Below are 27459 nucleotides of genomic sequence, written 5' to 3'. Positions count from 1 at the left end.
GAAGCGCGTGGGACTCCCGCTTTACTTTAAGCAAAAACTAGGGCTCAGAAGGGAAGACAAAAAAAGTGCTCCTCCTTTGGGTAGTAGACAAAGGGTTGCAATAATTATTTGGGGAAATTATTTACTTTTTTTTTTTTTTTTTTTTTACTATTTACTGCACTGTTGAGAGAGAAAATACAGTGCCCCATATTGATATTGACACTTCAATCTCAGAGCATCTCAGTTCTATCATTCTGATCGAATCATCTTGATGGAATATGCATGCACACCAAACTAGGTTAACTATTAAGTTTGATGAAACTAATATTTTAAGGGCAGATAGCTGTGTTGGTTCCCCTTGGAGTCGACAGTCTATCATGCGTTTGTGTGTTGGCAGCAGCACTGGTGGGAGATACATCTATCCTCGCCTCCATCTGTGTGCTGGGAGGGTGGAGGAGGCTCATTAGAACAGCTCTGGCACCTGCTGCAAACAGCCACGGCAGGAAATGCTCCCACCGCACGGTCAAGCTCAGCCAAGAACGGGCAGAGAGACACAGAACCCGGGGTGAAGTCAAATGCTCATTTTGTGTGTGTGTGTGTGTGTGTGTGTGGGTGTGTGTGTGTGTGTGTGTGTGCATGCACGTGCGTGCCTGCATGTGTGTGTGTGTGCGTGCACACGTGTCTGCCTGTCTGACTATGAAAGTTTGTGTGTGAGAGGCATGGGGGTGGAGGATGGGGGTTGTAGTGGTGGTAATCGGACTTGATTACATCCTTTACATGGGGATATGTGTTGTGTTCAGCAGGTTTGCTTGTGTCTCTGAAGTTTTCTGTCCCTAACCCATTTTGAAAAATGGCTACCTATGTCCCGGCCTATAGGCAAAAATTGTCTTTAGTTTGTGCAGGCCGTACATGGGAGAAGTTAGTCAGGAAGGTTTTCTGCCAGAAAGCCATGACGCACAACAGAGGAATCGCCATAGAACTCTTGATGTTTCATTGCATTTTTATTTTAGTTTTAAGGATGTTGGTTGTTATGGTTAGGCAAGTACAAACTTAAGGTTAGGGTTAAGGTTAGGGTTAGGGTTGAACATGTTCAGATCAGGGCGTGCTTGGGCTTCTGGCTTAATGGGTAAGGTGGTTGCCTTCTAATCTGAGGACTGGGGTTTGATTCCCAGTCAAACCACACATAAATTTAACAAGAATTCTCTTATTTGAAAATGTTAAATTACGTTCCAAAGATTGGTTGTTAGGGTTAGGAGAGTACAACAATGGTTAGGATTTGGGTTTGGTCGTGGTTAAATAAGAAAAGCCTAACCCTAACCTTTTTTTGTTACTTGCCTAACCCTAACCATAACAACCAACATCTTAAAACAAAAACAAAAATGCTGACAGAAAGCCTTCAAGGCTAACTTCTGCCATGTACCTTTAGGTTATGCTTTTATCATCAAAGGCACTATTCCCTTAAATATTGCACATTATCTGCCAGGCTACATGGATGGTTGACTATGAGCACTCCTCTATTTCACAAGAGCCCTCCTTTATAGTCGCACATTGACGCTATATACAATCTGACCTGGGAGATGCCGACTGATGTTCAATCTCTCTAATGAGGCAAAATAGATTAGATCAGGTAATGGGTCAGATCGAAACTTGTGTCAGATCAGGTAATGGGTCAGATCGAAACTTGTGTCAGTGGCATTGATGCATCCTTTGTTCTACTAAAGTATGATACACCTACCTAAGACTGATATCAGACTGAATTGTCAACTCATTACGCTCATTTCCATCTTCTAGTCAATCACCAGACACCAATAGTCCAATGTGTCTCTGCCTGAAACGTACGTTAAGCCGCCTACAGACTGTAAGATTTTCGCAATCTTATACGTTTATTGGTGGCCACACTGCGCGACGTTGGATCTAATAAACCTGTGTACGACGTCAGGTTTGATGTGTGCAGACTGTACGATGACGACGCATGTCTCTCGGTCAATACCTGTCAATCAGCAGTCAATACTTGTCAATCAGCAGTCAATACACACGCAAGAATCAAACGTCAGCAGCGCACCGCAGCTGACCAATGAATGTGCGCCACATTAGTCTGTGGTAGAGATGTCAACAAAGCACTGACAAAGCTTTAAGAATGGAGCCTTTGCAAAGTGGAATTTATGTGTCTGGAAAATCATCCAAGGAGGACCTGCTGAAGGTGGACCTGCTGAAGGAGGACCTGCTGAAGGAGGACCTGCTGAAGGTGGACCCGCACGTGGCTATATGGAACAGAGGCAACACGGGATGCCAATTTTGCGAGAGAGCTTGAGATAACGTCAACTATTTATTAGCCTCCTCTACTAGCATTAGCGTCTATATACTGATATGGTTGTTATCAGACATCGTCGTAGCTGTCAGTCACCCTCAAATTTCTGACAGTGTCAGAATTCGTCCGAGGCTATCTTTGCTCTGTGACAACGGCCGTCTTTGAACCTCTCTCACTGCGCGACGCAAGACCAGCGTGTTTGTAGCCACGACCAAAGATATCGTTTCTTTCACGTTGGTCATCTTTCGTCTGGGACAGCCCAAAATCGCACAGTGTCAAAGGCTTTATCCAATCGGGCGAACAGAGGAAAAACAACGACAACAACAACATTTCTCCCCTCCAATCAATAAGCAATCAATCAATGAATTTTCACTCACACAGCCTCGATAGCAGTTGTTACTCCTCGGCACAGTTTTGACAACAGCTTAGTCCCACCCTTTGGGCTGTTTATTGATGCTGATTTGCCAATTGTTAGTCCCCCCAGGCACTGATTGGTGAATCGCTGGTGAAACCGGAGCAAAGTCATATCTGATACACCTATCGCAGCTAGATATTGTGTAGCAGCCTACAGCAGAGGTTCTCAAATGGGGTCCCGGGACCCCCAAGGGTCCTTGAGAGGGTTCCAGGGAATCCCCAGCAAAAAGCGGGAACATTTATTTTCACTCTAATTACATCCATAAGTAACCCAATGACAGAATGTATGACTATTTTGGTCATGGGTTTCATATACGTTCTGTAATAAAACAATCTAAAAGCAAAAAAATCTTACCAGATGGGGGACCATGGGACAAAATCTTATCAAATGGGGATCCGTAGTCTAATTTGTTTCAGTTTAGGGGTCCTTCATGTAAAAATGTTTGAGAACGCCTCCATTACGTTATGTCCAGCCTGACCTCCAAGTGGATACGACCCAAGACATCATTTTTACAAGCAGTTGAGTACGACCTAAAATCACATTTCAACGTTAAGCGACCTCTATAGCGGTCATGTGAATAACAGCCTAGTCTCAGTTTGGTAAAACTATAAGCTCATGCGGGATTTGAACCTGGGGCCGCTGGACTTTCATAACCACTCAGTTATCCATTCATTGCTATCCATACCCCGAACCCAATACCTAACCCACACCCTAAACCTAAACCTAATCCTAATCCTAAACCTTTGTTGTTCTTTGTCAGCTCGTTTTTGGAATATTTGCTTTCAACTTGCTTTTGTGCGGAAGTAGCGTAGTACTTCTTCTCTGCCACTGAGGGGCGCTATTGTAGCAGACGGGATATGGTCGTATTGCACTGATACCACATCATTGGTCGTATAAGTTGGCGGACATGTTGGTTATATCTGCCTAAAATAGACTGATATGAGACAGATAATTAGCTGACCCCTCACCCTCTTTCAGCTACCTGTGATTATGACATGAAGTGCTATGTGGCCGGGCGGGTTGAGTTCTGGGTCCGGTTATTCAGGTATTGAAACGAGCTTGCCCCCAGAGGTTAGGATGGATTCCCAGATTCCCAGATTGACAGTGAAGTCGAGTCATACCACTTTAAAGATCATATATTTTAGACCATATTTGGCTATTCATAGTAACGTTATTCCATTGCAGACATCTGCATATAGGCAAACTTTTTAAGCTGTTCAGAACTTGAAATGGAGAAAGGGAAAAATACATGGTCAGAACGCAAGACAGCAGTAACTTCAATTTAACGTTAGAACCTGAATAACGCTGGTTATACCTCTTCACATTTTTCTCAAGGGGCTTGCTTGCACTCAAGTCAAATTGTCTGAGGATAAGTTTTAGAAAATGAAATGAAAGCGTGAACCCGGGTTGCCCGACTCGGTGTGGCGACCCGCCTCGGACATGGGTTTGATTTCAGTGTGAATGGCTTCACCCGTGCTAATAGGCTATGTTAATTGTTACGACCCACATCCTATCTGAATGGTCATGATCAGGGATTCATCTCTGAATTGACAAAAGAAGGGTTGGACATGGTTCAATGAACCCTGGTCCGACCCCTGAAAGTGGTATCAGAGAGTGGCCAGTACCAGTCTATATTCCCATCACATCGTCGTCATTAGAGGCCCCTCTGATGTGTTCACCGCGATGAGGGGAGGAGGGACTGTGAATCGTTGATTTCACATGAAGTATGATTTGATTGTGTGCTGTTAAGTAAGTTAGCCCATGTATAATTGACATTATGCCTGAGGAGGTAACCAAATGCATTTGCAATAACAGCTGATTAACCTTCGCTCACCACAAGCTGGAGACAGTTGACTTAATTGAACCAACTATCTCCAAATTGCTCTGGAGCTTTATGATGTCAGGTCTGGTAGCCTATATCACTGGTATAGAGCTGGCTACTCTGTTATATGGGGGGGCAAGAGAGAGGATACTAGCACAGATACAGGATTATTAGCTGCAATAAAACAGCTAGCAGACTGAGAACTGGTGAGAGAGAGAGAGAGAGAGAGCAGGCTGTGAAGGGAGGCACTGTGTCCTCTGGGGACTATTCTGCACCCTGCAAGGACAGCGCTAGCTAGGCTCTGGACTGTTAGCCTTGCAGTCTGCCAGTGAGCAAAAGATGTGACGACTGGCTGAGTTGGGCTATTGTTTGGATTTCTTTTTAATGGCTGTGTGGCGCTCTCTCTCTCTCTCTCTCTCTCTCTCTCTCTCTCTCTCTCTCTCTCTCTCTCTCTCTCTCTCTCTCTCTCTCTCTCTCTCTCTCTCTCCTTCTCTCTCTCTCTCTCTCTCTCTCTCTCCTTCTCTCTCTCTCTCTCTCCTTCTCTCGCTCGTCCATCTTTCACTCACTCAAAAGGAGCCTATGATGATGAAAGAGCATTTTGCCAAGGCTGCTTGTTATGCTCCTTTAAAGAGCTACATGAGAAGAAGAGTATTTTCTGAAACGCAAACGGGGGTCGAAAGGTCAAGTCGGCACAGTAGCATTGGGAATTGATGTTGTTCGACAGTAACTTCGGGGCTCAAACTCAAGGTCTAGAGAGGGAGGTCTTTATACAAAGCGTTGATAAACAAACAGCCAACGAAACAAAACCAGTAGAAAAGACAGTGGCCACATCTTCCCACACATGTCACATGAAAATAGGATCTTGATAGTAGGCAGGCAAAATATAAGTTCAGAAAACACACTTGATTTCTCCGAGGCATTTGTGTGTGTACAGCATTTTTCTATAATGAGCGGCGCAGTACAGTATATGCCTTAATTACTGGACCGCCTCAACTCAGAAATACTGCTTGTTTTGACTGTATTTCTTCCCCTGCAGAACGGAGAACAAAGGAGAAGACAGACCCATTCTGTGCACAGCGCAGATCCGTTTCCGTTGGTAAAGAGAGACTCCGTCAGGCAGTAAGGGGAACTGCACCTACAGTACGTGCTCTGTGCAGTGGGCGCACACATGCACAATACACTGAATGCACTAAAGCATGTTTCCCGCAGACTTTGTCACTCAATAAAAGAGGGGTTTGCAGAAAGAGATAAAAAAAAAAAAAGTCGAGCCGGCACACTGCGTAGAGCAGTGGCGTGCACTGCACAGGCATTGTGGGGGGCAGGTGCTCAAGTGAAAAAAGGGCACCCCCTCTCATAATTATTTATTTAAAAAAAAATAAAGTGACATACAGTCAGGCCCGGATTGGTGCCCCTGGATGACCAAATTGAAGTGCCAGCCTCCTTCCAATTTACATGAAAAAATAAAATAAATACTATGGCAATAAAGACCACAGATTTGCATGAACTTATTCCTAAAGTACGGGCTCAACATACAGAAACATGTAAGACACAATGTACTAACTAAAAAAAATATACATTCATTTTATACAGTGAGGTCAAGTTTAGAAAAATGGTCTCACTACAATGGAATGGCTACTTTGGGGACTAATGGCTCATTTCCACCACATTTTACTGCCCTGTACAGCTCGTCACCACTCGGCTCTAATCGTATCAGCCCTATGGACGTTTTGCTTCCACCGCGGATCATCGCCCCCCCCCCCGCCCACAGCTGGTCGTCTAAAAATAGCGACCGCATATCTGTCCTTCGGCTATAACATAACGTTACAATTAAATCCATCCACAGAACTTTGAAACTGTTTATGAAATACTGGTGCCTCTAAATTACCTACAGTGTACATGGGCAAATGTGACAATCGGCCAAGAGAATGATATCACAGGCATGCGCGCTGTGCGGGGACGGGAGAGGCGCAACAGAGTGAAGCCTCTACCCCGCAGCCTCTCACCAGGCAAGACCGGGGCTTCCAAACACCCGCTGCGGCCTAGCAGCCTGCACTCAGCTACAGAGCTCCCTGAGCGAGCAGCGGACTTTTCTCTCAGACAATTGAACACCCGCCACGATTTTATTTCACCGGAGGTGAAGGCAGCGACACAAAATACTGATGGAAATATACATAACAGAAGATAAGGTAAGACCACTAAACTGGTATGCAGCCGCCAGCATTGCATTGACAGTCAGTAGACAGAGTAAACACGATTCTCTCTGACCAATCAGTAGCCATCAGAGTTTTACGTCACCATTTGGGACCTACTCGCCAGCCCGAAGTAGCCCGACGAGGCAGGGACCAAAAGTAGCACGACTCGGCCTTAAATCAAACCGAGCTGGGCCGGTTTTTGACGGTGGGATGAGACCAAAAGTCGAGTCGAGCGGAGCGGGACCGCGCTACTAGCTGCTGTGGAATTGGGCCATAACATAATCACACATAACATAATCACACTTCTGGCTCATACTGAGCGCATTAGCGCCCGGCGAATGTAACGCATTTCCCATTTTACACTGTGCCATTTTCACGTCTAGGTCTAAATGCTGGCTCCTACCTGGAGCTCCGGACCAGACAACAACACTTCCTACTACCCAGCGTGTGCACGTCTTTCCGACAGGGGTGGTTGTTATGGCAACTATCAACAACAACAACCACAACAACAACTACTACTAACTACTACAAGACATAAAGACCGAAATAGGCTACGTTGTTACTGTGTCTGTCGGAGACACGGCCTAACGTTAACATTTAATATGAGCCGAATATCAGCCTGCGCTCAGCTATCTATACAGGAAGTAAACCGGATATTCAGGTGGGTTGTGACAGTTGTTATTGTTGTCAAGTTAAAACCGTCTATAGCAGTGGTTCTCAAATAGCGGTCTGGGGACCCCCAGGGGTCCTTGAGGGGGTTCCCAGCCAAAAGTTAATTTTCTGTATAATTCCATTCATATGTAACACAATGACTATTTTGGTCATGGGTTTTATACACTTTCTGAAATAAAACATCTAAAAGCATCACTCTTATTATGATATGGGGGAACGTGGGACAAAATCCTACCAAATGGCGGTCCGTGGTCTACTTTTTGTCAGTTATGCGAAAAAAATTGAGAAGCACTGGCCTATAGCATCAGAGCTTATATACTGATAATTGCTTTCTCAAGATTTGCGAAGGAAAGGTGAAAATGCAATACTTGTCATAGTGCATTTTCACATCACTCATGAAACACATTCAGCTTCAAGTATTCTCTCTAAAAACATTTGAACAATCTGTGCTGAATTAGCATGCCAACGACACTACGACTCCAGAGCCTCTAATCCTGCGAAAGTAAACCAACATGATTATTTCTGTCTCTGGTCCTGACAGATGGTTGTGATAAGCTTTGACTTTCAAATCAAAACCACTTTTTAAGTATTTATTTCTCTTAGGATCTTAGGCAAATCTCTGAAAATGACTTCGGTGTCATCAGCAAGGGGAAGAATGCACTAAATGAGTATTCTCTGTGAGGATATCATCTAATTGTTGTCAGATCAAAAAGGTAAAGTCAATGCATTTTTTTTTTTTATTGTAGCTCATGAATGTAATTATAGTGGTCACTGCTCCTGGATGTATAAAGGGAATACTCACTAAAAAACAAGTTATGAATACATGTTTGTAAAAAGTAGATGCTGTGGATCTGTGCATTCAGTCCTTTGTGGACATCTCCTCCTTCACGTTAGCTTTATGGAAAGAACTGGTCCAAACCTGCTTCACTAGTAGTCGTAGTAGTAGTAGCTATACAGTATGTCATCCATACAGGTGGCTATCAGTAGAGAGAGAGGACAAGCAGACGTGTGTATGAACATGCACACACACACACATATTGATCACAGCCAGGCCGTTCTCTGTGGCTGGGCCATGTCTGGCAAAGGAGCCTCACGTATTGTTGTCTGATGGTGCCGGTGGCCATCATGTTCTTTTGGTCTGGGCTGCAGCAGGGAGGTGCCTGTCTTCAAAGGGAGTCCCGGGAGTCGTTTATCACCCCTGTCAGGCCAGATCCAGCCATGGTCCACCGGAGGGAGACAGGGCAGACAGGCAGCTCAGCCTGGGAAGCGGGTATGAAGGTGGAGAGCAAGGCAGCCTCTCCAGTGAGATGATCTCTGCTCACCCCAGCGTCTCAAGTCTGAGCCCATTAATGGATGAGCTAATGAAGTTAAATAGGAAGGAGCAGGAACTAGTCTGTGATATAAATAGCTGAAGGTCTGCCGAGAGATACTCGGGATTCCTCCAAGGTGGTCGTTTCACACCTGGTGTCTGTAGCTGTGTAGTGTCCAGGGATGATTTGTGTTCAGAGCACTGGCTCTAGCTTCCCCTGAGGCTGGGACAGGGCGGTGCAGAGACCTTTAGAGGAGCAGGTGCTCACTGAGGCTGGGACAGGGCCGTGCAGAGACCTTTAGAGGAGCAGGTGCTCACTGAGGCTGGGACAGGGCCGTGCAGAGACCTTTAGAGGAGCAGGTGCTCACTGAGGCTGGGACAGGGCCGTGCAGAGACCTTCAGAGGAGCAGGTGCTCACTGAGGGTGGGACAGGGCGGTGCAGAGACCTTTAGAGGAGCAGGTGCTCACTGAGGCTGGGACAGGGCCGTGCAGAGACCTTTAGAGGAGCAGGTGCTCTCTGGGACAGGGCCGTGCAGAGACCTTTAGAGGAGCAGGTGCTCACTGAGGCTGGGACAGGGCCGTGCAGAGACCTTTAGAGGAGCAGGTGCTCACTGAGGCAGGGACAGGGCCGTGCAGAGACCTTTAGAGGAGCAGGTGCACACTGAGGCAGGGACAGGGCCGTGCAGAGACCTTTAGAGGAGCAGGTGCTCACTGAGGCAGGGACAGGGCCGTGCAGAGACCTTTAGAGGAGCAGGTGCACACTGAGGCAGGGACAGGGCCATGCAGAGACCTTTAGAGGAGCAGGTGCTCACTGAGGCAGGGACAGGGCCGTGCAGAGACCTTTAGAGGAGCAGGTGCTCACTGAGGCAGGGACAGGGCCGTGCAGAGACCTTTAGAGGAGCAGGTGCTCTCTGGGACAGGGCCGTGCAGAGACCTTTAGAGGAGCAGGTGCTCACTGAGGCTGGGACAGGGCCGTGCAGAGACCTTTAGAGGAGCAGGTGCTCACTGAGGCAGGGACAGGGCCGTGCAGAGACCTTTAGAGGAGCAGGTGCACACTGAGGCAGGGACAGGGCCGTGCAGAGACCTTTAGAGGAGCAGGTGCTCACTGAGGCAGGGACAGGGCCGTGCAGAGACCTTTAGAGGAGCAGGTGCACACTGAGGCAGGGACAGGGCCATGCAGAGACCTTTAGAGGAGCAGGTGCTCACTGAGGCAGGGACAGGGCCGTGCAGAGACCTTTAGAGGAGCAGGTGCTCACTGAGGCAGGGACAGGGCCGTGCAGAGACCTTTAGAGGAGCAGGTGCTCTCTGGGACAGGGCCGTGCAGAGACCTTTAGAGGAGCAGGTGCTCACTGAGGCTGGGACAGGGCCGTGCAGAGACCTTTAGAGGAGCAGGTGCACACTGAGGCAGGGACAGGGCCGTGCAGAGACCTTTAGAGGAGCAGGTGCTCACTGAGGCAGGGACAGGGCCGTGCAGAGACCTTTAGAGGAGCAGGTGCACACTGAGGCAGGGACAGGGCCGTGCAGAGACCTTTAGAGGAGCAGGTGCTCACTGAGGCAGGGACAGGGCCGTGCAGAGACCTTTAGAGGAGCAGGTGCACACTGAGGCAGGGACAGGGCCGTGCAGAGACCTTTAGAGGAGCAGGTGCACACTGAGGCTGGGACAGGGCCGTGCAGAGACCTTTAGAGGAGCAGGTGCACACTGAGGCAGGGACAGGGCCGTGCAGAGACCTTTAGAGGAGCAGGTGCTCACTGAGGCTGGGACAGGGCCGTGCAGAGACCTTTAGAGGAGCAGGTGCTCACTGAGGCAGGGACAGGGCCGTGCAGAGACCTTTAGAGGAGCAGGTGCTCACTGAGGCAGGGACAGGGCCGTGCAGAGACCTTTAGAGGAGCAGGTGCTCACTGAGGCAGGGACAGGGCCGTGCAGAGACCTTTAGAGGAGCAGGTGCTCACTGAGGCTGGGACAGGGCCGTGCAGAGACCTTTAGAGGAGCAGGTGCTCACTGAGGCAGGGACAGGGCGGTGCAGAGACCTTTAGAGGAGCAGGTGCTCACTGAGGCAGGGACAGGGCCGTGCAGAGACCTTTAGAGGAGCAGGTGCTCACTGAGGCAGGGACAGGGCCGTGCAGAGACCTTTAGAGGAGCAGGTGCTCACTGAGGCAGGGACAGGGCGGTGCAGAGACCTTTAGAGGAGCAGGTGCTCACTGAGGCAGGGACAGGGCCGTGCAGAGACCTTTAGAGGAGCAGGTGCTCACTGAGGCTGGGACAGGGCCGTGCAGAGACCTTTAGAGGAGCAGGTGCTCACTGGGACAGGGCCGTGCAGAGACCTTTAGAGGAGCAGGTGCTCACTGAGGCTGGGACAGGGCCGTGCAGAGACCTTTAGAGGAGCAGGTGCTCACTGAGGCTGGGACAGGGCCGTGCAGAGACCTTCAGAGGAGCAGGTGCTCACTGGGACAGGGCCGTGCAGAGACCTTCAGAGGAGCAGGTGCTCACTGAGGCTGGGACAGGGCCGTGCAGAGACCTTCAGAGGAGCAGGTGCTCACTGAGGCTGGGACAGGGCCGTGCAGAGACCTTTAGAGGAGCAGGTGCTCACTGAGGCTGGGACAGGGCCGTGCAGAGACCTTTAGAGGAGCAGGTGCTCACTGAGGCTGGGACAGGGCCATGCAGAGATCTTTAGAGGAGCAGGTGCTCACTGAGGCAGGGACAGGGCCGTGCAGAGACCTTTAGAGGAGCAGGTGCTCACTGGGACAGGGCCGTGCAGAGACCTTCAGAGGAGCAGGTGCACACTGAGGCTGGGACAGGGCCGTGCAGAGACCTTTAGAGGAGCAGGTGTGCTCACTGAGGCTGGGACAGGGCCGTGCAGAGATCTTTAGAGGAGCAGGTGCTCACTGAGGCTGGGACAGGGCCATGCAGAGATCTTTAGAGGAGCAGGTGCTCACTGAGGCTGGGACAGGGCCGTGCAGAGACCTTTAGAGGAGCAGGTGCTCACTGGGACAGGGCCGTGCAGAGACCTTTAGAGGAGCAGGTGCTCACTGAGGCTGGGACAGGGCGGTGCAGAGACCTTTAGAGGAGCAGGTGCTCACTGAGGCTGGGACAGGGCCATGCAGAGATCTTTAGAGGAGCAGGTGCTCACTGGGACAGGGCCGTGCAGAGACCTTTAGAGGAGCAGGTGCTCACTGAGGCTGGGACAGGGCCGTGCAGAGACCTTTAGAGGAGCAGGTGCTCACTGAGGCTGGGACAGGGCCGTGCAGAGACCTTTAGAGGAGCAGGTGCTCAATGTTAAAAGGGGCACCTGCAGACCTGCGTGTGTTTTGTTTAGAGTATATAAGGCCGGGGCTCCCAAGCTTTTTTGGCTTGTGACCCCACTTTGACGTCACAAAAATCTAGCGACCCCAGACATTCAGATTTCTGTACATTGGTACTATCATCAGTGACATCATCAGTGATGTCACATAACAGCATGCTGATTTTTTTCCTCAGAATTTTGACTTTCTTCTAAAAATTCTGACATTAAAATCTGAATGCTGACTTTTGCCCCCTCAGATTTCTGACTTTAATCTGAGAATGACAGACAGACAAATAAACACCTGGCAAAGTACTGAACACAGCTTCTGTGGTAGATCTCTCTACAGTAGGTGTCTCCAGGGCCACATTTTGCCATGAGGACACGACTCACAAGGTGAAAACAATATACAGCTGGTAACAATCCCAACTAGATGAGGCTTGCTAAATACTATGATTGCAATTTGAGGCAACCTAAACGCTTCGACCAATGTTGTACATACAGTATATGTTTACGAGACAAACACCCGGATCCACAGATCGGAGATAATGCCTTTGCTGGAAAAGCAGCAGACATAAGAATCGGAAATGAGTCTTGGCAGCTCGGTGATCGCCCCCTGCTGTTCAAAAGCTGATGAATTCAACACTTTGATAATGACTGGTTGAGAAACACGGGGGTTGAGAGGCCTTCATCAGCACAGTGTGCCACAGGGGGATAAGAGCAGTGCTTTCTGAACATTATGATTCAGAGGCAAAGAAATCAATTGGACCTCATGCGTGGGGCGAGAGAAAGAGCGAGAGGGGGGGCGAGAGACATGGCTCAACTGCTAAAACTGCTTCTCTCTCTCTCTCTCTCTCTCTCTCTGCGGGCCTGTGTGGAGGCAGACCTGATTAGGACGTTATTTTTAACAGGGAAAGGCAGCCTCTGTGGCAGTAGAGTGCATATCTTACTTTGCTGTTTGGCTAAAGAAAGACGTGATTGGACTCTTTCTTTCTTGCCTTTTCCTATTAATTGAGTTCACAACTTATTTTCAGAATGTACCGAGTTGAGATTGCGAGGCGGTTCTAAGGGCAATAACAGTCTGAATAGAAATGAGTCAGACAATGGATAATGGCAAGGAACGACCTCTGTCTACATAAAGGTCACGTGTAGCTCAATGCATGGAGCATGGTATTAAGAAGGCTTCCTCAGTTCAAAATGCAAACTTTTTTTTCCAGAACCTACTGTGATTTCTTGACCGTACTGGAATATTTTTGGTTGGTTTTCAGTATGATGTAAGCAACTAGTGACAGGGCAATATATGACTGCAAACTAACCATTATTTCCTTCTATAGCTGATTATTGTTTTTCAATGCAAATTTCACAATCAGAGGTGAGATGAATTTTGTCTTTGTGGAACTCACAGTGCGGTGGGATCAGACACAGCTTCTTGTTGTCGTCCAGCAGAGTGTGCATATATTCTCAATCCACTCCGCGTTGACTGGACCGTCACCGATCAGCCCTTTCCTCTCTGCCATGGGCTCTGAGAAGGACAAGAAACAAGTTGGCTTGGACCTTGAAAAAGGTACACTTTTGAATTGAAGTTATATTATTGTTTCAAATCGTATTTCGATCTATCTGTGCCTTCACACCGCGGTGATTTTTCGCAAATCGGCGCAATGAGATTACAGGCAGCACGAATGGTGCGAATCCTCACAGCGTGAATGACGTGATTTTCGTCTTAAAAATGTTCAACTCGAGCGAATAATGTCAAAAAAAAATCACCCCGTTGTCACGCACGCACACGCGCACGCACGCACACACACACACACACACACACACACACACACACACACACACACACACACACACACACACACACACACACACACACACACACACACACACACAGGCTATAGTGTATAGTACATACAAGCAGACAGAAAGAAAGACAATAAAACTCAAGACATGCAGTTAAATTAACTCCTTAGCTTCAGATGACATTTTACACATAAATGTAATGACACATTGCTTTAAATCTAGAGGACAGTAGCGGAGCGTACACCGGGGCAGAGGGTGCGCCCGCCCCGGGCCCACGCCCCCATCCAAAAAAAAAAAAAAAAATTGCAGGCCAGGCCAGGCCAGGCCTGAGTGTGAGAGCAATTCAATCAATAGACAATAACATTGGTGTGTTTAAAATGAGATATTCCACTAAATATGGCTAAAACAGATTCAAACTTTTTTGGGGGGGGGGGGGGGGGGGGCCCTAAGAGCTTTGATAGGGTCGCTCCGCCCCTGCTAGAGGAGAATTCTTCAGACCAGGCTAAACTTTCCAGGTTGCCCCCTGCAGTAGCTACTAAAACATTCAAGACAAATTGTCAAAGTATTTCTGGAGCTTTAACATTTCGAACCAAAAAAAAACGGAAAAGTTCTTGTTTTATACGACTTCGTTTAAAGACAGTAGTACCTGCATGGATTCATCACACGCACATCTCCGTTGCTTTCCCGCAGACAGAAATCCCTTGGCACACTTCCAAGGTCAGGAGAGGCCTCCTGCACATCCTCGTCGAAGCGTGTTTGCTGAAGTGAAGGAAATTAACACCTACACACGGTCATAATGGAGGTTGACACCAAGCGTCAATTCCCCAGTTGGATGGGCTGCCAAGAGTTCTGCTTTAAATGGATCTGTTACATAAACAAGGAGATGCCTGGGCTGGAGCCATCTGGTGCTCAAGAGGGAAGCAAGGATGTTATCATGTAATGATCTGACAGAGAGCATCAGCACTGAAACATTAACCCCCCCTCCCCCCCACACACACACAAGTTGAATAATCACATTGTGTATGACATTAAAATCAGGGGGGTTAATAGTTGAATACACTATGCTGCTGCTGACTTCAGACTAACAGAAGAACTGGAGTTCAGTGACATTTGATGCAGAGGAAGAGAGAAGAGAGAATGCCTTTGTCCACAGAGGAAAAGGAGACTTAAGCGCAAATTCTGCTCGAGCGAAATCGCCGGCGCTGACTGCGCCGAGGGGGTCGCCGCAGCTGGGCGTCCTATCGGCGCAGCTCGGCGGAGGGGGCGTGCAGCTCCTCGAAAATGTGACTCCGCGGCGTCGACTCCTTGTTGTCCCTCATCTAGCAAAGCCTTCTGCAGGCTCAACGGAATGAGTTTTGAAATGGAGGGACAATAAAATGTCCCCCCACACCGACATGATTGCAAGTTCTTGGTCAACGACACGATAACGTTTTGAACATGTACCGCATCCAGTGGGCAACAGAATTAGGGAATGTATGAGGCCAGTCGTGAAATTCCATTAATTCGAAAAGTCCGCAGGGGGGCGCACGTCAGGTCCGGAAGTGACGACACGTACATTGGCTCCAATGTAAAAATGAGCCGACTTCTCTCTCGTTCTGTGTCTTAAATAAACATTTTCCGAATGAGCTTATGGTCTGAATAAACAATTTCAAGTCTTTTTCATGCTCTCCTGGGCTCCGTTTTCTAAATTATGGTCCCATTTCGAGTAAAAGAGCCGATAAAAATTATAACTTTGGGGGCGGGATTTTCTTTGATTGACACCAGCCACAGGAAATCAGATGATCCCAACCAGTTGCCAAGGCAGGCTAGCTAGCTAGCTAGCAACGTAGGCAGAGATTAAAAGTAAAATAACAGAAACAGCGTTACCCTTATGATATTTTAATGATGTTAGTAGACACACGTAACAGTATAGATCCCCGTTATGAGGTATGTTGATCAAAAGAACACCTAAAACGCTATATCGAAATCGCGTTTTAAGGCCCAATTATACCCCATTTTCATCCGTAAATAAGGGCGTCCGTTTCAAACGGTGTAATCGTCACTGCCCACATACTTCCATGCGTCTTTCACGTTGGTATCATGTTAAGCAATACATCCAGCAGTGGGCAGTAGAGAGTCAAATGTATGAGTGTGTGTGTAGTTTTCCTCCGTTTCATGCGTATCCGTAAGCTTTAAGATGACGGACAGAAAACGGACGAAATGAACGCAGAGTACGGACAGAAGGCTCTGTCCGTCTCCGTCTCCGTCTTTAGCGTTGAGTATAATTGGGCCTTTAGTGGACGGGCTCTGAAGTTGGGGCTTCAGAGCTGATCTGCGGCTAGCTAGCTAGCAACGTAGCAACAGTATAGATCCCCGAGGTCTGTTGATCAAACACCTAACGCTATATTGTTATGTAATGTGACTTGTGACATGATCACCACATTTCAATAAATATAACGTTTTTGCCCATTTGAATGCTGCTGGTCATTTGTTTAACGCTGTATATATTGGACATTTAACGCTGATACACAATTGTGTTGAGGTAATTCCGCAAAGCTCAGTTAAAAATATAACGTGTAACACCAATGGAAGGATGGGTAGCATTAGCTAACGTCATCCAGGCTATAAACGTAAGGCTATTATAAAGTTATGAAACGCTGATTCAGACGTTACAATAATATGACATAATATGAGCCAGTTAGCCTAGCTAGAGAGAGTAATTTCAGACCACCAGATATCACCATATTTCATTTCAATAAATATAAAGCATTCGTTGATTGAAGCAGACTCAGACTGCTGGTCGGTTAAGTTTCTCCGTCGTCCTGTCCTCTGGTCCAATCTTCGGTTTGTGTTCACTCGACATCAACAATCTTTATACATGATAATATACAACAAGGCTATCTTTGTTGACAATGTTTATTGACAAAAGCATTAAAACAAGCAAATATAACAATATTCTCCGGTCACTGGCAGATACTAGCTACAATTGTTCAAAGCAAATCTCTCATGTCAGCATTTGGCTTGTGTGTTATTGCAATTTCGTATGTTGAAACAACTGATCAGCAGTAACGTGTAGTTTAGCGTTAATCTCAGGAGAACAGAATATTATAGCTTTGATCTTCACAAATCACCTAGCCTAGGTAAACCCAGCCACCACGTGACCTGCTCTCTCAGTTCCCAGTCAATATCACATAGTGACTGAGAACAGGTCTGAGAGCAGGTCACGTGGGGGATGGGTTTACCCAGGCTACAAATCACCATCCTCTGTTGTGTGTGTCCCATCTGGTACTGGACGGCGGCTACCCCTGGAAGAAACGAATTAGACACTGTTAATCACTGTATAACGTTAACGTTTGCTTACCCAACACTACGTGCGATTGGTAAATACTGTAAATGCAGAGGTGGATAAACTATCCAGAGGAGTTGAACCCCCTTGTTCCCCCTCATCTAACGTTAGCTAGATATATAACGCTATAGCTGGTAGATCATATGAGTATGCTATGAGTCTGCCTCATCTCAAAGAGGTAACCTAGGTAAACAGAACTGCGTTTGTTTTCTGTCTACGTCCGAATCTGTGCAGCATGCAATACTGTTTAACGTTGTATAACGTTAACTTATGCTACTCTAGTCTAACGTCCTCCTGTAATGACAAATGGACATGTAGCTAGCGTTAATGTCATGCTATGCAATTAGCGTTACGTTAGAAAATAAGATTACCTCGATTTTGTGGAAGATGCAAGCGGCAGGCTGGTGACGCCGCGCGAGGTCTGGAGGAAATAATACTCTGGTTTTTCTTCGGGCTACTGTATTCACTGTGAGAGCAATGGAGCAAGGCTAGCAATAGCAACTAACGTTAGCAACATTTGTTAGCCAAGCTAACGGCTAGCAGGGAAAACAAGATGAACAAGATGGATGCCGTGGCGGAGGAAACCTCCCGTCCACGCTCACGCCCTTTCCTGTTTTCCCGGCTCCAGGTTTGAACAGATTTCCCACAATGCAACAGGAAAATCCATTCATCCAATCAAACGACATCAAACAATATCGGGAAGTGAGCTTCATTTTGCCGTGTCAAAAACATATAGCTAAGGTGGTCCATATATTGTACTGTCCATGACCGCAGCCAACGCGCTGAGTTAACGTTCGAGTATGCACAGTCTCGCTGTCGCCGCCATTTGGCGACGGGGCGCCAAGTCGAGGTTGCGCAGAAGAACCATGCCGGGCGCTTTAGGCCGTGTGTCCATCTGGCTTCTCTTCGTAAGCCCCCGCGTCTTTTTTCAGTTGTTTCCAATGAGGAGAGAGCGTATGCGGGCGCACACGGACGTCTAGAGAAAGTGCGCTGCGCCCAGCGTCTATTTTCACAGCGCTCCGGCGTTTTTGTGCGCCGGCTCCCAGCGCTTCCAGCTGAAAATATTTTAACTTTTCAGAAAGACGCTGGTGTCGGGTGTTCCTTTTCAGGCAACTAATCACACGGAGAAACTATCACAAGAGATACAGAAAGGCTCAATTGTGGGAGCAGATTGGCTAGACTTCTGTTGAGTGTTGAGCTAAATCACTGTATGCGTGTTGTTAGCTAATGTTAGCCGTCAGCTATCAAGCTAGCTACCGCATTGAGCTACCGCACTGCTTCCTTGCATATTGTGCGCTGAGATCAGCGCTCCCCAGCGTACTTCCAGCGTTTAGCGGTCAGAAAAAGAAGCTAGATGGACACACGGCCTTAGACGTTCTCATCTCTCAACCTGCCATCGTTTAACAGAGGCTGGCAACACCACAGAAGCAGACATCCACTAACTTCACTCCTCATCTCTAGCAAGTGAACAGATACTAGATCCAGGCAATATAATGATCTGACAGAGAGCATTAGCACTGAAACATTAACCGCCCCCACAAGTTGAATAATCACATTGTGTATGCAGAGGGGTTAATAGTTTAATACACTATGCTGCTGCTGACTTCAGACTAACAGAAGAACTGGAGTTCAGTGACGTTTGATGCAGAGGAAGAGAGAATGCCTTTGTCCACAGAGGAAAAGGAGACTTATACTGTAGAAAACAGGCCTTGTTGTGGAGCATGTTTTCACTGCATCTGTGAGGCCTATAGGCTGCCATGCCTACTTCTCACACTACTTTCTCATCATAAACAACTAGAACGACCGCACCGCGGATATATATGCCTCCGCCAACAAGCGAGCAGTCGACGTCCATGTCTGTCCAGACGTTGACGTTTGAGCCAAATATGAAGAAATTCCGTCAAGGCGTTACTGAGATATGGCGTTAACGAGTTTGAAAATGACGCTTGTGAGGTCACAGACCTTGACCTTTGACCACCAAAATCCAATGTGTTCATCCTTAAGCGCAAGTGGACGTTTGAGCCAAATGTGACGAAATTCCATCAAGGCGTTCATGAGACATCTCGTTAATGAACCTCGGACGGACGGACAACCCCATAATATATATATATTATAATAATATATTATATATATATAATATAATATAATACCTCCGGCCGGGGGAGGCATGACAGGACACGTTTTATATGTAGAGAGACATTTTAAAATGACAAGTTCAAACAATCACTCAATCAATCTATCTACATGTATGTATCTATCTATCTATTTGGCAATGTGGGCTGTTCTCAGTTTAAATTTTTGTGCCGGCCACAGCTATGCCGCTTCACGTGCGATCGGGCTGAAACTTTCAGGGGGTGTAAAGAGCACCCGTGTGGGTGACCTGACGGAGCCAGATTTTTTAATTAGGTGATTGCCCTAATTACCTAATGATGTGATGTCATCAGTGACATCAGTGATGGTGTCATCATCAGTGAAGTGATGTCACTTGAGCAATTGAGGGCAACCAACTGATGATGTCATAAGTGATGTCATCAATGATGTCATACTAGGCATTGTGACATCACTGATGATGTCATCAGTGTGACACACACACGAGAGACTGAGGGAGAGAGAGGAGAGGGAGAGAGACTGACTGAGGGAGAGGAGGAGAGGGAGAGGGAGAGAGAGGGGGAGAGACTGAGGGAGACATTGTGCGTGTGCCAATAGAGCAGGCGAGGCCACGCAGCAGCTGAGCTGTGGGCGAGGCCGCTCAGAGGCCGAAAAGTGCAAATCCATACAAATAAATGAAATGGCATCATGGCATGCCTAGGCTGCCATCTGTGTGTGTGTGTGTGTGTGTGTGTGTGCGTGCATGTGTGTGTGTTTATTTGAACATAATTTACCACTATGTAGGCGCACAGGGCGCGGGGGGAGGGGTTACAGTCTGTACTTCACACCCACAGAGTCTGGTCCAATCACCTGCCTTTAGGCGGGACATCCGGGACGTCACGCATTTGACCAACTTCTCCCTGCTTGAAGCACAGACGGGTAGGTGGAGACAACACGTCTGTTTTAAGAGACTAGGGGGTGGGAGGAACTTGGGAACAAAGTCTTGCCAAAAACAACAACATAAAAATAATCTCTAAATTTAACGAGACAGAAAGGTTTCTTTTGTTAATTCTGTCACCCCTCCACCCACATCTCCCAGGCTCTCTCTCTACTAGCTTCCAACTAATTGCAACGTCGCCATGGGAAATGTTGATCTGTGGGCCTACATCTCAATCTGACTTTTAGAAGGAAGCACGTAGCTTTAGGCCGCTAGAATAGTTTCCATATATCTCCACTGTCAGTGTGCTGCTGCCTAGCCAGGAAGGGGCCCCAGTGACTATTTTGAGCAAGGGTCGGTCCCAGACAAGTCCATGGCAGCTCCAGTGGAGTCCAATCCCTTCCCATAGAGACTGCTACAGTTTAAATGTCAATGATCGATGACAGCATTGTGTGCGCAATGTCATTACGTTGAAAAGAGTCAGAGAGAGTCATTCACTAATCATGACTTTTTTCCTCTCTGTGATTTGAATGGGACAACGTTCTGATGAACACTGATCTGTGATTTGAATGGGACAACGTTCTGATGAACACTGATCGAGTAAAGCAGAGATGAATGAATGACTACTTGGCTTGCGTCCTGACACTTACTAAACTGTTAGCAATGTCGCGTCCATATCCAATTTGAGTTTTGACAGGCTACAATATGATCAATGTTTCATACGTCTCTAAATCTAAGCAAACACTGTCAAACTGCTGTCTCGCATCAATCACACGTTTCAAGACCGTAAGGAGCTCCATGCCACGTGAAAGGACAACATGACTGAGCGGATTTCAGAGCAAATGATCATAAACACACACACACACACACACAGACACACACACACACACACACACACAATGACAGCAAATGGTTTCCCCCCCCCGCCCCTCCTATTCACCTTATGTAGCCACGCCCATTTGACCCGATTGTGTGGTCGAGTGACGACTTCCGGCTAGAAAAAATAAAAATAAAATGGCTGGCTGCTCCAATATCATCTAACTCTGAATTAACTAATAATTTAGCCAATTGTATGTAACATACCAAATAAAAGCAAACGGCAATGTCTAAGAATGCAATGCCATGTAACTGGCTCGTTAATTCTCGCATTCCATGGAATTACGTTAAAGCTCCATTCAGCAGCTTTTCACAGTTTTGCTATTGGAGAAACTGCACCCTCTGGGTGCATTAGCATCGGTATCGATATCACCGTTCATTCAAAGTAAAAAAAACACAGCGCCAGAAAGTTCTATGTACATGTTGTGACATCAGAAAGCTCTATGTACATGTTGTGACATCAGAAAGTTCTATGTACATGTTGTGACATCAGAAAGCTCTATGTACATGTTGTGACATCAGAAAGCTCTATGTACATGTTGTGACATCAGGTACTCACCACGTGATGAAATAATAATCCAGAAAGCTCTATGTACATGTTGTGACATCACATCAGGTACTCACCACGTGATGAAATAATAATCCATAGTTACGTGAAACGTCATTTTCGTAGCAAATCCGCACCGAGTTACTTCCTTGTTTTCCTGAAGACAGCGCTCCCGCTGTACAGCGCATGCGTGCATGCTGCCTCCGGGACGCTGGGACAAAAGTGCTTAGTCCCAGGAGAGGCCTTTGGAGGGCGCTGTGTGACCAATAGAGGTGACATTCTCCCTGTTACAAGTCACTATCATCTTCAATGACTAAAAAGCTGCTATTAAGGTGAAAAAGTTACTGATTGGGGCTTTAACGTCTGCGGGTCTTATAGACATACAGTAAGTGGCTCGAGCGCTCGGAGGAGAGAAAACAATCTGAAGCTTTCTTTGTTGGAGTCCAGGTATGTTTTACAAGAAAGTGCTTGTCCGTTGGCACGGTAGGTCGGTTGGCACGGGATGTCCGTTGGGACGGACTGTCACCTATCAGAATCAGAATCAGCTTTATTGGCCAAGTATGCAAACACATACAAGGAATTGGGCTCCGGTTAGCTTTGCTCTCAAGTACACACAGAGTACACAAGTACACACATCTAGAGAAAAATAAGTCAAGGCGATCAAGGCAAGAATACTTTGTTGGACATAAGCGAATTTTTCTTTTTACAGTGACTGCTATGTACAATGTGGTGACTGTGCTATATACAATGTAGTAGTGGCTATTTTTAAATATGAATATATTAGGGAGTGTACAGTCAATGTGTACGGTAAGTGTGCAACAACGTTTGTGAACAAGGTTTATACAGATATTGCATTTTTAAATATGAATATATAAGGGGATGTACAGTAGTGCAACAACGCTACGTAGGTTTGTAAACAAGGCTTATACAGGGATTGCATTTTAAGTATGAATATATAAGTATATACCAGCCGATCTAAATATGAAGTTGTACAATCTCTACAACCCAGTTTCCCTGGGGTTTGTAGAGATTACTTTCAAAACCCCCATTTAGTGCTTAAGTTACCTGAAAAACCCCATTTAATGGACAGCTTGGACATCAATTTACTTGGGAGGAGATAACACATTTGGTTACCGTGTTGCTCTGGTCCTGGGAAAGCTGTTGCCACATGTAGTAAACCATGAAAATAGCACAGGTCTGAGCTGGTGTGAGCAGGTGGGGGACACAACCGCAAATCTTCGTACTCTCTGACACCAAAATTGCTCTGTGCTGTTTGATCGTTAGTGACACACCCTTTACTGTGCCTCTCCTCCCACTGTGGGGCGCTCAGGCAGTGGCGTGCCTGACCAAGTTGGTGCCCTAGGCAAGATTTTTGCTGGTGCCCCCCTCCCCCAAAGAAAATATAATTAAGCAATATATCACGAGAGCAAGTGTGTTGTGGTGAATATATCCCCCTGATCAGTTGTTATCCCACGAGGCCGCAGGCCGAGTGGGATAACAACTGAGCAGGGGGATATATTCCACAACACACGCTGCTCGAGTGCTATATTGCTTTTATAAAAGGGTTCCAAGTATAATAATATAATAATAATAACACTATAAGTCCGACTGGCATGGTATTCTGAGAGTCAGTTGAAACACTACTGTAAGGCGGGACCTCTAGCAAGAAGATAGACCTGCGGGTGATTTGATTGGATCGTTCTGGAGACTGAAGTCGACATTGGCCAATCCTGGCGCTTGCTGCGAACCTGAGAGCTTTTTGCAAAGTCCGACACCAGAGCTGTACCAAGTAACGTTACGTCTTATTTAGAGATGCGGGGTTAAGAGTGAGGGCGCGCGAGAGAGGGGTTAAGACATTAGCCCGCGTCTATTCTTGTACAAAACATCATTTTCTGCGAAGTATTAGTAAAGTTATAAGCGAAGATCGATTCACAAGGATCTGAAAGGTGTCTCCGCCATTTTGTTTTCAAAGCCTTTTAGTAAGAGAGTTGCGCCATCATGCGTCCATAATGACTCATTGTACAAAGACTTGAAGCAGTAGTGACCCGAATGCGTTGCATTCTCAGGGCTTGCCCGACACCAACTAACGTTACGGGGTTAAATGCGGGGTTAAATGCGGAGTTAACAGCCTTTCTTTTGCAAAGAAGACATTAGCCCGCATCTATTCTTGTACAAAACATCATTTTCTGCGAAGTATTAGTAAAGTTATAAGCGAAGATCGATTCACAAGGATCTGACAGCTGTCTCCGCCATTTTTTTTTCTACGTTGTCATTTGAGGTAAGCCTTATTATTACTCTCTTAGTAAGAGAGTTGCCATGGCAACCAATAACCCATGGCCATGGGTTATTGAACTCGGTTACTGGAATTATACAATGGCTGTGAACCAATCAGATTGCTTGATTTGAGAGAGCCATTTTATAATAAAAATTATATCGCAGCTAATCCACCACTGCAGTGCAGGCTCAGAATGGCCCTTCCCCAGTGGCGCTGGAAGTACTGTTAGGTAGGGGGTGCTGTAAGGAAGGAACTCCTCACGTCAAATTTTCTTCGGCGCTGCCCGCAAGGGAAAATTTGATGTTTTTTGGACTTTCATCCATATTTAGAAGAATATTTAATTTTAAATTAACATTAGGATTATACTGTTTTGATGTCATTATTCAGTATCTTCTCCTTTTCTCACTCACTTTCATGTAAGCACCTGCTCTCCCTTTAGTCGTTTTACACTACAACAGACAGCAACACAGGCATAAACACTGAACTTATTATTATTATTATGGAAAACCAGATTATGATGAAAATCAAACACTTTTGAAGAGAGAGTGTATGAAATAAGATTAGAGCTGGGAAGCACAAACTGTTTTTTAATGCATCTTGTTGGTGGTATAAACACAAGACAGCCAAATCCAACAATTTCGAAAATCCCATTTCTTGCCACTAGGGGGTGCTGCAGCACCCTCAGCACCCACCTTCCAGCTCCCTTCCCCCACTCTGGGAAAAAGCTCCGAGCAGGTAGAAGGGGGCGCGGCCGCGCAGGGGGTGGGGTGGTATGGATTAGGGACCATGGTGAAAGTGCTGCAGCCCAGGCAGCCAGAAAGGCAGAATTAGAAAAATGATTTCACTATTATTTAAAGACTTAAGACGTTGTGCTGCTTATTTTTTGTCTACTATTGTAAAATAATAGTAGGCCTATTATCATGAAAAAGTATTTGTAAAAAAAAAAAAAAAAAAAAAAAATTACCCTCTCTGGCGCCCCTAACGGCTCAAGCGCCCTTAGCATTTGCGTAGTTAGCCTAATGGACGGCACGCCACTGCGCTCAGGTTCACATTGAGTCACCAAAATGCTTTTTTTTGTTTTTGTTTGTGTCACCACTCCCAAACCAATACAAAGTTCACCAACTACAACCACGCCACAATGGATTCATAGTTTATTAGAAGGGGTCAAGGTGAAGAGATGACTCGAAAGGAAGGATGAGTAAGTGTTTCAAGGAGCCAGGGAATGAGACTCTGGGTGGGGGAACTGCGTCGCTGATGGATGCTCTTCATGGTCTTCATGGCTCCATCTTATCGCCTGTGGTTCCTGCTGAGATGGAAGATGAAGGTTTTGGGGGGGAGGGATGAGTTGGACTGAGAGCAGAGCGAGACAGGATCATGGTTTGAGGCGTATAAGTAGGGTGGAGCGAGTGATTGAATCAGGGTGGAGCGACTGATTGAATCAGGGCGGAGCGAGGGATTGAATGAATGTTTGATTGAGGCGTGGCTTGTTCCCGAACTTTAGTTATAACGGCATTATAACTTCATTGCATAAAAACAACAACAGAACAGAGACGATGCTCGCCAGACAGTCCCTCCCACCCCCCCTCCGTGCCTACATAGTGGTACATTTAGATCTTTAAAAATTCTCTGTTCAAATAAACACAGCACACACTAACGGCTGCACACTTAAGGTCTTTGCACACACAGTTGCCTTGTTCTTCGTATGCGTTTTCTTAATCCATCATCTGAAAACACAGACGGGTCCCAGCTCGCAAAAAGCTATTGGGCTGATGCGAAAAACGCAGAAAATCGAACCTCGTCCGAAAACTTAAATGACGGACGTAATTGCCAGACTCAGTGTGTCAATGATGATTGACACAAATGGTCGTATTCTTTTTTTTTCGTGCATCAATTTCGGTTGAAAAAAACTGACTCTGTGTGCAAAGACTCTTAGGCTGCTTTCTCACTGGGAACGATTGCGCGGAACACAACGGAACGCAACGTTCACACTCGTCAAATGTTCCGAAACTGAGGTCAATTTGGCGACAAATGTGCTCGGGAACGGTAGCGGGGCGCCAGTGAGAAAGAACCCTAAAGCTTAATTTATACTTATTATAAAGTGTCGCTCAGCACATGGTCGCAGATGAAAAAGAAAGTGTCGCTCATGGTGTTGCATTTATACTTCAGAGGACGTTCGCCTCGGTTCAACGGTCACGTGACACTCGAACGCTATAAGCAGCTGCAGACAGTCAAGAGAAGAGAGCGTACGAAATGCACAGTGAAACCACCTCGGAGGCAAGATGTAACGTACTTGGCTGCAGCCGCATATAAACAGCACACAACCGCACAACTCACCTCCTCTCTCTCTGGGAAATTGGTCACAACGTTCTTTGTGATTTTCACGAAGTCATACATCAAGGACAGGCTGATAAAAATAGCGGGGACACGCTCATTCATTTCAATCGAGCGAAAACTAGCGGGTGGACCCCAACCAAAACAAGGAAGTCAAGCACGTGCCGTCTATATAGCCAATCAGACTTGCGCGATACTATGACGTAGTCAGCGACACTAGACATTTCACCAGGTAGCAGACACTGCTCGCCGACACTTGACAGTGTCGACTCAAGTCCTCATTTCTGTCGGCGACCGTTTCAAAAGTGTCAGCAGACGAAGCATAAATTGGGCTTAAGTCTCATGATTTTAGATCTTTAAAAATTATCTGTTCAAATGAACACACACACACACACAGCACGCACGCACACACCAACGGCCCCGCACGCTTCTTCTACTAACAGAAGAAATCCTTGGCTTCACAGATAAGGGGGCCATCTTGAAAAGACGGTGAAAACAAAGCGTAAGAAGTGGGTGGATGGGTGTGAGGAGCTACTTATATGACCACGTTTCCTCTGCCAAGTCTCATAAATCGCCTGGCAGATCACTGTCGCTGTGATGAAGAGCCTCTGCTAACTGAGCAGGAAAAGCCAAAACCGCAACAAATGGCATTTCACAGACGAGGTGTCAGTCAGGCTCAAGTGAAAAAGGATTGGAAGGAGGGCCGCACAAAGAAAATGGAGAAGAAAGAGGGAGGGAGGGCGGACATGATGGGCGGACATGATGGGCGGACATGGAGGGCGGACATGATGGGCGGACGACGTGCAGCGGCGAGGAGGACGATGATGAATGTGGCGTTGCCGGGCGTTCCATCAGCAGGCCTTCATCGGTCTCCTCGGTGGTTTGCCTCTCAGCCCTCTCTCAGCCATGTAAATACAACGGGCCAGTGCTGCTCCTCAGTGGGAGATCCATTACTCCTAAACAAAGACTAGAGCTCTGACCAGCTGGATGGATGTGTTCACCTGGGCCAAGCATGTAGCTCAGATAAGCCTTGGATATATAGTCAATGAAACACTTTTTTTTTTTTTTTACTTGATGTGAAGGCTTATATGGTTATTTATACATTGAACAAGTTTCATGTGCCAAGGCACCAGAAAGCCCATTCAAAATGTATATAAATATACATTTTCAGAAATGTGCATGTAATCAACCTGAAAATCAGGATGTACTTCTACATTCTTGAGAGACTGGCCAGGTCAGTATATGAGAGCAACAGCTGGACGTAAACTTTACGTCGTACTTTACATCGTAAAAGGACAAGTAGTG

This window comes from Poromitra crassiceps (genome assembly GCF_964638095.1).
Source record: "Poromitra crassiceps genome assembly, chromosome: 6".
NCBI classification, from domain to species: domain Eukaryota; kingdom Metazoa; phylum Chordata; class Actinopteri; order Beryciformes; family Melamphaidae; genus Poromitra; species Poromitra crassiceps.
The sequence above is the reverse complement of the archived record's forward strand: the minus strand, read 5'-3'. Positions refer to the sequence as shown.